Source organism: Triturus cristatus, chromosome 12, assembly GCF_964204655.1.
Source record: "Triturus cristatus chromosome 12, aTriCri1.1, whole genome shotgun sequence".
In the NCBI taxonomy this organism is placed as follows: domain Eukaryota; kingdom Metazoa; phylum Chordata; class Amphibia; order Caudata; family Salamandridae; genus Triturus; species Triturus cristatus.
The window spans coordinates 863,010,785-863,025,196 of record NC_140595.1 but is presented as its reverse complement, the minus strand read 5'-3'; the positions used below and the strand labels follow the sequence as shown (position 1 = coordinate 863,025,196).

At 45.7% G+C, this 14,412-nt stretch overlaps 1 protein-coding gene across 5 annotated transcripts in view; it reads left to right on the top strand.

The window, feature by feature from the left end:
* Positions 1 to 14,412, top strand: part of LOC146783134 (uncharacterized) — an 85,682-nt gene that overhangs the window by 22,390 nt on the left and 48,880 nt on the right. For 2 of the 5 annotated variants that reach the window (XM_085640063.1, XM_085640064.1), the window contains 2 exons: positions 7,986 to 8,074; positions 8,548 to 8,648. The exons of 1 other annotated variant lie outside the window; for it this stretch is intronic. The gene's annotated coding sequence lies outside the window, so the exon portion shown is untranslated. The remainder of the gene's footprint in view (positions 1 to 7,985; positions 8,075 to 8,547; positions 8,649 to 14,412) is intronic. 2 more of the 5 variants (XM_085640061.1, XM_085640062.1) reach the window with 1 other exon arrangement.

The following is a 14,412-nucleotide window of genomic DNA, read 5'->3' as shown; positions in this document are numbered from 1 at the left end:
ACTAATAGCTGGCAGTAAAAAAGGCGCACTTACTGCCAGCCTTGCTTCTCGTAAGCAACGACTATAAGTACAAAGTGTGGGTTTACGCACCGCTTGCAGGTTTTCAAAACACATAAATAAAAGGCATTGTCATTTACAATGGCAATAGATCAAACTCTCGCAAAGGCGAGACCTATTGCTTTGCAAATGCTTGTTTTACCATTTCAACGTACACTCTCAACCCATCTGGACCTAAATTATGCAACAGAAGTTTCTTTTTCTTTTTGCTAGTGAATTCTTCAGTACTCTCCTCCTCGAGGGCAGATAAATAATTAAGAAAGTAACATTTCAGTCAGCCCATTTCATTGCAGGCTACCCTAGCTTTGCTAGAAGAGGAACCGAATTTGTCGAGGAGAAAGTTTATGCACACATGTTGAATGCTGTGGTAGGACAACAGTATCCATTTATGATCCAACCAGTACCATCACAACTTGTGAACATCCACTTACACACAATGTACAGGCCCGTCGTTATTATTGCCTCTAACTTCACAATCCCCTTGGCATTGCATAAGTGTGTGTCACTGTAAAGTGCACGGCAAGAGGGACACAGCAGTTCACTGCTTTATTTTCCACAACACACTGATTCCTCAATTGTGGGTAAGGGTGTAAGATGCTCTTCGTGGTGTGCACATCACCGAGTGTGTGCTTAAAAGGATACTGAGAGCCTTTGATGGGGAAGACAAGCTGGATCCCCCTATGTTTCAGTAATTAAACTTCCTACATGCCAAAGGCTAATTATGGTGTGCGCATCACCGTGAGGAAATGCGCCAAACTCAAAACTTAAAAACTGCTCTTAAAGTATGAGGAAATCTCCACAGAAACGCTCCTCTAAAATGTCTGCTGCTCAAGACCTAAAATGGCCGCCGCTGCTCCACACGTCATAAAATGGCCACCAGCGTCCTGCGCATGGATTTCCCACAAGTATTTGATGACTTGACCGCAGAATTAATGGCGCACTTTTCAATTTTCACATGCGCCGGCCCCGGGATGAAGCATAAGCAGGATTGAAGCCTTATCTTCACTTATATAAATTTCCCACAGTCTTATTATGTACTTGTCGCCGCTCTCCCTCTCCCAACTGACTAAAATCCACTAGTGCGCTAACTAAGCATTTGACCTGTTCTTAGTAGAACACTAACATAATTTATACATCTGTAAGGTGACCCATCCTGTAATTGGTGGCTTATATCGGGCTAATTACATTTCTCCCTTCACGCCTCAGTCAGGCAAAGTACTTTATTCGGTTATTTAAAACCATAAAAGCATGCTATACATGAGGTTAAAAATTGTTAAAAAATTTCTATTTAGCAGCAAGAGTTTTTTACACCAAACATAACATGAAATGATCACAGATAAACGATTTAAACTGTAGCATAAAATCTGTCTCGTTTTTATCCCCCAAATTCATAATCTACACAGTTAAGATCATTTTTTTATTCTTAATCCTAGTTGCTGCGGTGAGAAAACTTGCTATACTAAAGATCTCCAAAACATTAGACAGCAACTGTAAATACATGAGTGCGGGTTTAATTTGTAAAAAACCTTTGTCTTTTAAAATTGGGACAATAAAACGCTTCCGAATGTGCAAAAAATGCTCACAAAAAAAGATAAAATGTATTGTATCTGGTACAGAAAAGTTGTCACATGAACACACACCCAAGTCCTCCACCTTTCTCTATCCCGGTGGTTCAACAAGGAGAAAATTTAACTGATTTAATCTAAATCTTGTTAGGAGGAAACGGTGGTTAGGATTAGATACCACTATCAGATATGGTTCCATTGCAGGGGACGTTTTTAATAATTGATGATCACGTACAGTTGATTTTATCAACTCCCTTTCTTCTCTCTCCATGGTAACCATAAATATAGATAAGAACGCTTAGCCCACAGCAAATCACCCTTGACTATTGTGGCTGGTGAGTTAAATAACTCTGGCCTACCCAATTTCATCAACATGCTTTTAACATGGCTCATCCAGGGAATGTGGCTAACTTGATCTAAAGCCAGACAATCATTTAAAATCTCCCGGTTTAGTTCTAATTCAGGGTTTAACCAGTTTGTAATCCATTTCAAGAGGGGTGCTAATGCAATTTGGTCCTCTACAAAACCAATCCCTAACTCTTGATGAATTATATAAGTGGGTGAGGAGTGTGACACCGCTAGCAAGTTTCTTAAGAATTTGTTCTCGACAACTTGAATCTCACTTGCCTTACGAAAACCCCAAATATCCGAACCATAAGTTGCAATAGAGATACATTTTGCTCTATATAGTTTTAGAAGGGCTTGCATTGGTTTTGCCCCTAGTTTGTGTGCGAAAGCTAAAACTGCAGATGTGGATCTTGCCAGGACATTCCTCTTAGCATGTAATTGCGGTAGCCAAGTGCCACGTTCGTCAAATAAGACGCCCAGATAGGGAAAAGTTGTGACCCTGGTGATCACATTGCCCTCACAATGAAGTGTGTTAACCTTTTTGGGCTTAATGCCAATTATCATTGTGTGTGATTTAGCAAAATTTACGCTTAAGTCCAGGGATTTCATAAAAGTGGCAAATGAGTTTAAAAGCAGTTGCAAACCAACCGCCGTTCTGCCTAACAATGCGGCATCGCCAGCGTAGAGGAGTGCCGGGATCAATCGCACACCCACACGCGGGATGTCTTTACTGGCTTGCCCTAAAACCTGATTATTGATGTAAAGGGAAAAAAGTAAAGGGGCCAAAATACACCCCTGCCTCACACCGTTGACAATACATATTCTCTGAGTACAATTTCCCTTTTGATCGTACCTCACGGTAGCAGTCGGGTCCCTGTGCAGGTCAGCAAGAAAATATACCATATTTTTATCAATACCTAAATCAAGGAGCATTGACCATAGTTTTGACCTATTTACTCGGTCAAATGCCGAGGAAAGGTCCATAAACGCAAGGTAGAGAGTTCCCTTCCTAGCGAAGGTATATTTCCCAATTAAAAGATGCAGATTGAGGCATTATTCAATGGTACCTCTTCCTTTTCTGAAACCATATTGCAGGGTCGAAAGCGTATTGGATTCAGCTGACCATGTTGTCAATTTGCCAAGTATCACCCTGCCAAGTACCTTGACTGCGGAATCAATGAGCGATATTGGTCTATAACAGCTTACGTCCCCTCTATCTCCTTTTTTAAAAATAGGGACGATTACTGATTCTGACCATGAGCTCGGTAGTCCTTTTTTACAAGCAGAGTTAAAAACTTGAGCCAGAATTTTCGACCAAAGCGTTGTGTCAAACTTAAAAAGGTCAACCGGGACTCCATCTGGTCCCGGGGCTTTGTTACCGGTCATTTGAACTATTGCCTCCGCAACTTCTACCTCCGTAAACGATAAGGAATAAGCTTGAACTTCAAAAGTCATGGCTGAGGATCCCTGCACTCCATACATCAATTTAAAATGATTAAACCAGTCCTGCTCCTGGATATTACAAACCAAGGGAGAGACGGTAGACTCTTGAGAAACAGGTTTATTGATAATCTCCCAAAATTTGGCGCTATTTTTGATGACATCAATAGATAAGTCATTCCATGCCTCTTGTTTAATCTCATTTTTACGATTGTGAATTGCCAATTTATATGATTTTCTTAATGCTGCTATGGCAGACCTATCTTCTGAATTAGATTTTAAAGCCGCTAGCAGCTTTCGATGGGCGACTGAACAGTTATGGTCAAACCATCTCTCCCCTTTAAAATGGTGTTCCCTAGCCGGGCGTTTAAGATCAGAGGCCACCTGGGTACAGATTTTAGAATATGCCATAAGGACACCCCTGTCCCTTGATATAACATCTAAACAGACGTTCATCTCTCCACCGACAGTGTGTATCAAGTTAGCCTGAAATTCCCCTGTACTATCATACACCGTTTGAGTCTACGAGCCTGATCAATAGGCCGTAGATCCACGATGCGAGCCAAACTAACCGGTTTCAGGGTTTTCTTAATACCGCCTGCCAATGTCAGGCTAATGGGATTATGATCGCTATACACTGACCACTCAATAGTGTAATCCTTTACCCAAGGAGTCAGTGCAACACTGATAAAAATGTAATCGATGGTAGTGTGTGCACCCCTGCCTTTAAAAGAGGGGATGTCCTCGGCCTCGCGCCTTATGTTAGGATAAAACAAATCTGGATCCGCTAGGATGCTATCCAAGAAACCGCCCTGCGGTGTATGTTCAAAGTGGGTTTCTGAATAATCTACAGGACTCAGACCATCCGAGATATGACAGTTTAAACGACAACGGTGTATATTAAAATCACCTAAGACAATAACCGAATAGGGAATAGTTTGTTTCTTGCTATAAGAGTCAAGAAAACAACTCAAACTGACCAAATGTTCATTGATTGTAATTTTATCAAATGAATTATAAAAATTAGCAATGAGCAAATTTAAAACATTGGGGAAACTGATCAGTACCACTAAGCAATTGGGTAAGCCTAAATCCGATTTACAGTGAATACCTGCCACTTTTAAGGAAATCAAGGTCATAAGGCCGCCCTTTGCCCTGCCTATAGCTGTAGGTTTAGCTGGTTCCATATAAATTGTATAGCCATCCAACCAGAAGTTATTCTCGGTATCCCAGGTTTCTTGTAGTCCTATGATGCCAAATTTGCTTAAAAAATCTAACCACCTAGCATCATTAGACTTGTTTTTAAGACCTGCTATGTTCCAACTTAAAATTTTGGTAAATTGGCCCGGATTACTCCGGGTCTCCTCGATAAATTTACTTTGGCATCTCATACTGCCAGCTTCGTCCCCATTTCCACCTTCAGGGCAAGGGGCTAGTCAGTCATTACTATCCAGCTGGTTAAGTGGGGCAAATCTATTTGAAGTCACGAGTCTGCTCTCTAGAACTCTATGATCTACAGTGGTGTCCTTTGCTAAATGACCTTGAATGGGAGCCATGAAGTTCGATCTCAAAAACTGAGTATCTTTGTGCAAGGAATGGGGAGCAAAACCATGTGCACCGATACTCACTCTATGTCTCGATACCCCCATACTGGCTCTTAGCCTTGTGCCCGTACCTGGTGGATAGAAAAAGCCCAGAGGTAAGGCTGTAATCCCTCCTGTGACCCTGTCAGAGCTCCCGTGAAGGACCCACCCCGCCACCCCTGCCCGATCAAAATTAATCACAATGCAATCACCATCCTTAGTTTTTGGTCCACTCCCCACCCGTCTTGCCATGATGATGTGTGTGGAGGCGCTTAGGCCTCCCTCAGAAGCCCTGCTACACCAAAATGTCACTTTTCGGATAAGCTCTTCAGTTGACTCAGTACTATTACATTTAAGAGGAGGTACCCCTGCTAGTACCACTACCAAAGGGGAAGCTTCCTGGGGCAAGTCCAGAACTGTATGTGTGACAAAAGCTCCTGGGATTGATAGGTGAGGCCCTGTAGGGGATGATATAGAGGGCTCCTGTGCCGTAAGGCTACCAGCACCTTTAATTGAGTTTCCTGGTTGGGTACTACAGACTATAGAACTAGTAATAGGCTCCCTAGGTATTGGGGTCAAGATAGTATTTTTGTCAATGCTCATGCTACACGATATAGGTTGGCTCCTAGCTTCCGCAGCTACTCCTGTTTTAATACCCCCCCCACATTAGAGTTGTAAACCTGGCTCCCACTCATACTAAAACTTTCAAGTTTGGACTCAATTTTACTTAGCCTGGCCATTACACGGTCCAAACCGGATTTAACGCATTTAAATAAATCATCTTTAAGTGATTCAACAAGATTGTCAATGTGTGTGAGGACTGGGTCCAAGTCTACAATGGTTGAGTTGATGGGAGGCAAACTCTCCATAGGACGTAGATCAGCACACATCTTCCGCGATGGGGGCCTTTTAGTCGCAGAGCCCGTTTTTAGATATTTTTTCCTCCCATGCTTTACAGAGGCTACAACCCCCTCACTTCGCGAATCCTCACTTCCCTTATACTCCGGTCCCCTGCTGGCACCGGCTGGGGTAGCAGCTTCAGTGTTGTTTATAGGAACTGCTGTATTTAGACTTTGATCAATGTCTAAGCTAATGCCATCCTCGATGACAGTTTAGGGTATAATGACAGTCCCCATCCCCAACTGGGCCTCCACATCTTGGATCTCATTCGTTATAGCCCCGACAGCAGTTGTCAAGTATGTAATAATGGAGTCGCAGTTACGTGGGATTTTAGCCTTGGATTTGATAGATGTAGCGGAACAGGGATCCTTTCGCTTACCCATTCCAAAGGCCTGATGTGAGGGGGAGGGCCCGGTCCGGTCTCAGCCGATCGCGGACTGGCGCGGCCCGGGCACGTCTGCGCGCGTCCCGCGCTGCGGGAGGGCTAAACGATCTTTAAAGCCCCCGGCGCTGGGATGACGCGTTCAACGTGCGCTGCCCAGAGCCTGCTGTGAAATGTAGTCCGTGGGAGGCCGTTTCCCTCACGGCGTGGCCCGATGGCCGGGATTCGCGCTGGCCGTTCCCCTCACAGCGTGGGTGAAGAGAGCAGGAGTAGTCTGTGCCGTTCCCCTCACCGCTGGTGAGTAAATGCAAAAAGCGTCCCGCGCTGCGGGAGGGATAAACGATCTTTAAAGCCTCCGGTGCTGGGATGACGCGTTCAGCGTGCGCTGCCCAGAGCCTGCTGGGAAATGTAGTCCGTGGGAGGCCGTTTCCCTCATGGCGTGGCCCGATGGCCGGGATTCGCGCTGGCCGTTCCCCTCATGGCGTGGGTGAAGAGAGCAGGAGTAGTCTGTGCCGTTCCCCTCACGGCTGGTGAGTAAATGCAAAAAGCGTCCTTTCACACCTCCTTTTCTCCCCATACATCAGTCTTGTTTCATTCATACCTGCTTGCCGAATAACAGAGGGTTCCAACTTTCCTTGAACTCACTTTTACACCAATTTAAAGCTTTTTCTTGGCTAAAATACACTACATACACCCCAATACGCCATTAATTTAACTAATTGATTTATAGGATTCCTTTAAAAATCACTATTAACGAATTCTTCAACCTCTGCAAATATTACCCTTTACTTTATTTTCACCATCATCGCTTTCAATCTCCTGACATGGCACTTTCTGCCTATCGCCACCCTGCACACTGGTAAAGTATTTTTTCCTTCCACGTTGTCTACACTCCTGTGCTGTAACCAGACGCAGTGAACTGCTCACTTCCTGTAATGCATTGTCGCACCCGTACTCCCACTCGAAAGCGAACTCCCTGTAATGCATTGTCACACCCGTACTCCCGCTCGAAAGCGAACTCCCTGTAATGCATTGTCGCACCCGTACTCCCGCTCGAAGGCGAACTCCCTGTAATGCATTGTCACACCCTTACTCCAGCTCGAAAGTGAACTCCATTAGACGTGTTACAAATTGGTTATTAGTTTCTGTTGATTTTGGGACTGGCTGTCGAATTAACAACATTGGTGAAAACTTTGAATAAATTGTTTCCAGTCTTTTCATTCTTCTCAATACATCTCTCTAAAACATAACATCCACCAGTAAAAAGTTATGTGCAGCCTTTCTGACTCGAAAGCATTCAAGAGAGAAGCTCTCCTTGTTGGCATGGAAATTCTGCCGATTGGTCCTTGATTTTAATGCTGTAAGATACCGAACCACTGCTGGTACAACAAGGGCGACTTCTCTTGCTGACATAATAAGCAGATGGCTCTACAGATCGCATGTGAAAAGGCAACCGAGCAGACCAGTGCCCACAGCAGTTGATGGTGAACCAAGAAATTTGGAAAATAAACAATTGCACCTACAGATGGAGATAGCACTGTGATCACACACAAACCCAGTTACAGGCTAAAGTTACACAAGGTAATCCTCCTTTAGAGATGTGGCTGCTTATCTAATGAAATGGTCACTACAAAGAAAGTTTTTGTTCAAAACAAAAATGTAGGCCTTGTCTTTCGGTATTGATGTATGTTCCTCCTCTGTCTTTAACAGGTGAAGAACAGCGCCATCTGTCTTTCAATGCACGGTTAAGCAACATTGATACAGTTTCGTGCTGAAGCAGCAGAAACCGTGTAGAAATGGTAAGTCTCTGCAAATCCTCATAATCTGCCATTATCATCTTCTAGAAACAGCACTCTTCCCTAGAGTTGGAATAGTCAGATCACAATGGTGCTGTCACATTGTGCAATCCGTTTCAAAGACTGGAATAGTGAGGCATTACTTACTGTGTTTCATATGACTCTGATCTATTGGTGCCGGTGACTCTTTAGCCAGTTTCTTGCACTGAATTGAAAAGCTGGTGGACAGCTATACAATCCAAGCTGAGCAATCAGAGGGTCAGATTCAGGTTGTAGCTTCTATGGCAGTGTGCTGCTGCCTAGACCCTGTGTTGCTACCTATTGTGTGTGCGCTCAGGTATGGGGTTGACAGAGTGAATGCCTAGCACCCTGTAGTCTGCAGCTGCTGAAAGACATTGATTGGTAGCAGTAATTTATAGGAACACATTTTAACTCCTTGTATTCTGTCTGTGCTTGTCTCCACCCTTTCGTCTTAGCATTCAGTGTGAACGTCTTAAGTAATCTATCAGCTTGAATTCCTGGAAATCCATATCAGCATTCGGTCTGTCTTTCAGTATATTGAGTACCACTTAAATGGGTAAGAAAATCACCTGTTCTTTACAGCACTTAGCACCACACTTCTGCCCTTTCTAGCTTTCTAAGTGTATTCGTTGTGTCCAGATATTCCCTCCCTCTTCTGTTATTTGCCCCCCCCCCCCCCCCTTAACATTCCCATTATGGTTCATTTAGCGGGGTTTGTATATGAAGAGATGTATTAAAACTCTGCACAACAATAGCTGCCTGCAAATACCTGTAATAACATGTTTATTATAAATGTCCTGTTAAAAGGCAAAAATAAAACGTGAAACTGAAAAAACGTGGCTATAAAAACTTACCAACGTGTGAAAAAAGTAAACCTGATGGGGGGGGGGGGGGTAGTGTAGTTAAACAGTGTTGTGCAGTATGGGGATAAAGATTTGAAGAGCGTGCCAGTAGTTGTGCATGGTAGCACTGATGCTGTGCATTTTGTGGCCTGCTGCTGTGTTGGATGTGGCTAGCAGTTGACGGAGCTCGTAGAGGGTTTGGTGTGGACCAGTTTGCAGAGAATGCCTGTTGTGTGCATTTTGGGGTTGAGGGTGTGCGGGGTGTGCGGAGTGTTTGTAGAGCATGCTTGAGGCAGTGCAGCATTTCAAGAGGTTAAATTGAAGCTCTGGAAGATTGATGTGGCTGCTCAGCCAGTAATCTCTGTGGAATTGTTTCTCAGGTCATCTTTGCTTCACACCAAGCAGCCACTTCCGTGGTACAGCCGGTGCCCCATACCATAAATACCTATGCATGTCCTTTCCCTTGTTTCCTTCTCGTATGTGTTACTGGAAGCCAGTATATGTTAAACCTGTTCTTCCTGATTTCTGCTTCAAGTCCCACATTTGTTGACATCCCCGACTCCTTCGGTAGTGTGGCCTGATGTGATTCAGTATATTTTAGGAATGGAAGGAGAGCGAGATTGAGAGAGAGAAATTGTTTGCCCTGGTCCGAGTATGGCAAAACCAAAGGGGGTGATGGACGCAGTGTTGAACATTGCAAACACTCACCTCCAGTCAACTGATCTGGGTTTAATCCATCATCATTCTTTAGCTCACTCCGCCACCCCAGTTCAGACATGGCCATATGCAAATCAGTCCGACCCTACCGGTTTCTGGCTAATCAGCTGCCATCAGACAGGCTAGCTTGAATCCAGTGGCAAAGTGAGCAAGGGACCCACGTCTGGGCATACCCTGCCAAATTAGGGCGAAAAAAGCAAACCCAAAGGGGATGATGGACAAACTGATGAGCGAGAAACCGGTCCCAGGATACTTGTTTCCGGTCCAGGGAAGACATGGCTTGGTAGTTTGGGCTGGACTGTTCCTATGAGGCACCGGATCAGACTGATTTGCATATGGCCATGTCTGAACTGGGGTGGCGGAATGAGCTAAAGAATGATTTTGAGAAGTTGGCCTGGTATATGCTGTCCACTAGTTATAGTGGGCACCTTGTATCGGTCCAAACAACCCCTTATTGGTTATAGGTTAAAGACAACCATTATTCAAAGCTATCCTAGTGGTAGCTATGGGGAGCAGCCTTCAGGCTAAGTCTTCAAGGAATGTAAATCAGCTTGTTTTACCAGTCTATAATCTCTTGAGTGCTTAAATGAAAGACCACCACACCATGGAATATATATAAAATATATGTATTTATTTCTAAACCCATCCTCCTAGTCTCTTTATGAGACTAGAGGTCAAAACACATAAGTTACACTTCAAATATCACAGTAATAAGCACAAATACTCGTCAGGCCCTAGGGGCGAGCCAAACCATATACTAAAATAGTGGTATAAGAACCACAACTTAACTAGACACAAGGCCTAGAGCCTGTAGAATTGCTGGGACCCCAAGGAACCACCCAAGGTAGTGACACAGGGGACCCACGGGGGCCGTGTGCAGTGTGAGAACACAGCCACGAGCTCCCGTTAGATGGGTCCCAAAGTTAGTCCAACCACTTCCTTAGGTATAAGTAAGAAACCTCTGTAACCAGAACTTTAGATATCCCTGGACGAAACTCTGAAGTTGAATCCTGGAACTTCAACGCTCTACTAAAGACTAGAGGACTGAAGAAATCTCCCTTGGGGTCAAGGAGTGACCCCCCTGCTTGGCAGGCACCAACGAAGCATTTTGCCGATCTGCATCTCCGAAGCTCCCATCGGACTCCGAAGTATTTGCAGCCCAGGAAGAGGATTTACGGACATCTCGGAGGCTGACCCGAGTCCCCAGCAAAGCTGAGACCCGCAGCCCTCGTGAGTAGCGTGTAATTGGAACTCCTGGTCACCGTGCACTTTGGCAAGTGCATTGACTTCTCGACTTCTCTTGGAAATCGTGCTTGGGCTCAATTGTAGCCCCCACCTCAAGCAGAGAATCCACCGAAGATTGTCGGCCTAGTCACCCCGAGTGACCCGTGGGCCGCCCTTTTGTGCTTCTTCTCGAGGTCCCTTCGCGATCCCTGGTCCGTCGACTGGTGGGTCCCTGAGGGGTTAACTTTGAATTATCCTACTCAAGAAAAAAATAATTCTAAAAATGAATTAATATGTATGTTCATACTCGGACCGGGGCAAAACCAAAGGGGATGATGGACGGAGTGTTGAACATTACAAGCACTCACCCCCAGTCAACTGATCTGGTTTTAATCCTTCATCATTGTAGGAGAGTAGGATCTGCTTCACATGTTTACCCCCACTTTTTGCTGGTGCTTCACTGTTTTTCGACTTTAGTCTGGCTGGGACCCTGCTATTCAGGGCCTCAGCCTAGCTGCTTCCTCTCTAAATTGATTGCATGTACTTTAGGTACACTCTAGATTGGATTCTGGGGTACCCTTGTGAGTCCCTAGTATATGGTATACTATGCACCCAGGGCATATGTACCCCAGAGGTCTACCAGGGGCTGAAGCATGTATTATGCCACCCATGGGAAGCCTTCTGAAATGACACCACAGGTCTGCTACTGCAGCCTGGGTAAGGTGGTGCATGCACCCCTTACTGAAGTATAGGTTCACTACACCTCACCAATCACTGCACATAGTAACCTATCAGTCACCCTTATGGCAGGCCTTATCAATCCTGAAGGTAGAGTGCTTGGTTATATGTGAGAGGGTGCCCAGGCATGAACTGAGCCCCTCTGCAGCCTTCGGAATCTCTTCTCCGGGGTTGTCAGTGGTGCAGCCTGACCATATACTCTTAAGTGCATTATATCTTAAACGGTTAATGTTAACTTTGGACTGGCTGCACGGTAACATGTTGTGTTTGTTGTCAAACACCTTGGAATCATACCCCCACATCAGTTCTTGATGTGAAAATATGATCCCACCCTTCTAGACGGAGAGACAGGACAGTACTGGTATACCCGGTAGAAATCTAATAGAGCCCTGTCATCACAAAATGGATGCTTCAGCCACAGACACGGGTCTGGCCTCCTGCTGCTGACCGAAACTCCGGCAGGGGAGGCCTGGACAATAGGTTTCCTGTCACAGGGAGGTGTAACCACCTCCCAGACAGGCTTATGTATATTGGGGCTGGGTGGGAGCACTCAGAGTGCTTTGAAGTGCTGCACTGGGGGCACATTTGGTGTCCCTGTGCATAGTCCAGCTCACTTACCTTTCCTCAGTTTCTATCGGCTGTAGCACATTACCCTGCATTTACCAATGCTTGTTCCTCGCCTGCTTCTCTTATCATTTTCCCTTTGCCGAAATACTATTAACATCTGATTTGGTGGAACTATATTTTCATAAAGTTTTGTCTTTTACTCTTGCAGCATATTTATATAAAACAAATTACACCCTGGCAGATTAAGTGATTTTCATAGAATCGCAGGATGCTGCTCAGTACCGCCAAGATTCGAACCGAGATCCCCAGCTCCTGAGTCAGTAGCTCTTGCTGCAGCACCACATCCTCTCCACTCCCGTGCCCTATGTCAGGGAATTCTTTCTCCCGGACGATGATCAATGAAAACAGCTCTCTATTCATTATATAGGCAGAACCGATGCATTACGAATGCTTGTTGCTTTGAGCAACAGCTCATCCTCTAAACTTTCTTTCCATAGTTTTTCAAACATGCTTTTTAGGTCTCGGCTAGCGATGGCTGCGCTTGCGCAGTCTCGCTCGCGAGAGATAATGACTTGGGAGAAGAGGGGCTTGAACCCGCCCCTCTTCTCCCCTGTTCTCCATTGGCTGGCCTAGTAAATGCTGGCCAGCCATTGGAGAAGAGGTCCCGTCACTCCAATCATGCCCCGTCCTTTTCGGATCGGGGGGCGTGTTTTTTTGCGAAAAGTCTCAGGGAGGAGACAACAGCAAAACACGCCCCCGAATCCGAAAAGGACGCTCCCTTTCTCCGAGGCATTTCTGCTGTGCCTCGGAGAAAGGCGGTGGTGTCCCGGCGTTGCTCCCTTACCTGATCTCCTTGTTCAAGAGGCCTGTGGCTTCTCTACCGAGGCATGTAGAGTCTCCAATCACCGGAAAAACCCCAGTCGCTGCGGAACCCGTATTTTTCCCGCCGAGGCTGCGAGAGTAGATGTTTTTCTTTCCTCAGAGAGTGGCCCCGGAGGAAGAGTCCTTTATACTCCGCTTTGGCACCACGTGTCTTTTCTATCTCACTAAGGCACCTGTGGGAGAGCGGCGTCAAGGAATAATGTTTCCTGCAGATAACCAAAGCAAGAGCTGATAATCGCCCTTCAGACCCACCGCTTGATCACTTTTAGAAAGGCCAAAGCATGGTGCTGAATTTCCAATCGGGTAGGGAGAGAGAGAGAGAGGGAAGAAACACTCGGCGCCAAATCCCGCTGCGCGGGTTTGCTTTTGAACAAAAGTGTTGTTAATTACCCGATTGATGTTTATGAATGGCGGCCATGTTGCGGGATTTTCACATGTGTCTGACTGAGCCTTGTTTTGCTGCGGCGGCCCCTCGGCTGATTGTCGCGCTTGGTTTGGACAAATCTTTCACCTTCTCCTCGTTCTCCTGCTCTTTCATTCCCTCCCCATTCACTTCTCCCTCCTCTCTCTTGTCTCCTTATCGCAGTCTCTCTTTTTCTCTTGCTTCCCTTGCTCGATCCATTTGATTCTTTTCCTCCTCTCTTTTTCTCTCCCTCTCCTCCTCTATTTCCCTTCTCTTTCTCTGTCTCTCTCCCCCCTCCTCCCAGCGAGCCTGTTAATTTCATTATTGTTTTTTTAGCTCTGTGAAGTCGCACCGATTTAATGAGCGATTTTATACCCTCCGTATCTCCAGTGAAACCGAGCGCGCGCGGCGTTGTGCTTTCTCGCCCCTCTCGTTCAGCCGTGTCATCGTTTTTCACTACAAACAGCCGTAATGAGTCTGCACGGGACAAAAAAAGGCAGCGTAAGCTTTATTCACCCGGTTATCGAAAGTGAATGGCATGGTTCAAACAGCCGTGGGCACCAGGGATTATAAATAAACAAGTCTCACGCATCTTTCGAGAGCATTTGCTCTGGGCGTGAGCATACTTATAGAACTAATAGCCCTTTACTTGCTTCAGGTATTTCATACAAAGATGACAGGCCTCGAGGGGCAGCGCGGGGCTGCAGAGAGAACATTTTTATTGCAGCAGGAGCAGGATGGTGTGTGGGGGTACCCCGGGAGACCGGTTTAGTCGGGACACAGAAGAGACGAGGAGCTGAAACACTACTAGACAGCACATTGTCGTTTTTCACATTTAGAATTTCAAGCAGGGCACAGAGTGATGTGCCCCAGATCACACGACTGGTTGGTCTAGTGCCGGAGCTGGGATTGTTACGCAGGGCGCCAGATTGAAACTGAGGTCCGGG